This window comes from Piliocolobus tephrosceles, chromosome 8 (assembly GCF_002776525.5).
Source record: "Piliocolobus tephrosceles isolate RC106 chromosome 8, ASM277652v3, whole genome shotgun sequence".
Lineage (NCBI taxonomy): Eukaryota > Metazoa > Chordata > Mammalia > Primates > Cercopithecidae > Piliocolobus > Piliocolobus tephrosceles.
In genome coordinates, this window is record NC_045441.1 from 83,847,018 (window position 1) to 83,848,078 (window position 1,061).

At 46.5% G+C, this 1,061-nt stretch overlaps 1 non-coding gene across 1 annotated transcript; it reads left to right on the forward strand.

Moving 5' to 3' along the window:
- Positions 1 to 425: 425 nt before the first annotated feature.
- On the forward strand, positions 426 to 565 carry LOC111552494. The gene has a single exon (XR_002734648.2). It is a non-coding gene; the product is annotated as a small nucleolar RNA SNORA67 (small nucleolar RNA).
- The last annotated feature ends 496 nt before the right edge of the window (positions 566 to 1,061 follow it).

Consider the following 1,061-nt stretch of genomic DNA (forward strand, 5'->3'; position numbering starts at 1 on the left):
GAGAAAGTCCTCACCTGCCACGGATACCAGCTAGGTATATATGCAGAGGCTGGAGGAGGCAATGTCTGATTTGCATAGGGCTCAGGGGATTGGTTTGATCAGGCATGTCATTGACATAGCCACGAAAAAGCTGGTTTTCCCACTCTAGCCTTTTAATATGCAAATATAGGGCACCCTGGATGTTCTACACACGTGGAGATATGTCGAGAGTCAGGTAGGCAACCTTTGATATGCAAATGCAGGCCACTAGAAACTGGGTCCACCCAACAGGGCGATTCCCATGGCCTTCATGCCTTTGCCTGACAATGAAGTGTTTAATGCAGGGACTCCAAAAAGAGAAGATTGACTTTTAAAATCATTTGATAAATGCCTGGAGGATTCACCTAACTGATTTCATTCTTTCTTGCTTTAAAACACATATTCCTATCCAAGGCGATTCCCTCTCCAAGGGGACATCCAGTGCCCCTCTCAGGAAAGTAGCAACTTGGAATAGAATCTGGCGTGCCTAAGGTCTTTGAGGAACAGGGATGCTTATTTCCTCTGCCTTCCTTGGCTGCCTACATGGATACCTAAGTGTCTTCCCTTCAGGATAGATTGTCCTCTGATGTACATGCTGAAGAGTCGTCTTTCTTGACCTAGGCCAGAGGCATTGATGTGCAGCAGGTTTCTTTAGTCATCAACTATGACCTTCTGACCAACAGGGAAAACTATATCCATAGAATTGGTTGAAGTGGATGGTTTGGCCATAAGGGTGTGGCTATCAACATGGTGACAGAAGAAGATAAGAGGATTCTTCGAGACATAGAGACCTTCTACAACACCTCCATTGAGGAAATTCCCCTTAATGTTGCTGACTTCATCTGAGGGGCTGTCCTGCTACCTAGTCGCAGCCAGCGTTCAATGTTGGGGGGCTGAGGAGCAGCAGGAGGCACGAGGGAAGGGAGCCAAGGGATGGACATCTTGTCATTTTTTCTTTGAATAAATGTCACTTTTTGAGGCAAAAGAAGGAACCGTGAACATTTTAGATACCCTTTTCTTTGGGGTAAGCCCCAGGCGCTGGC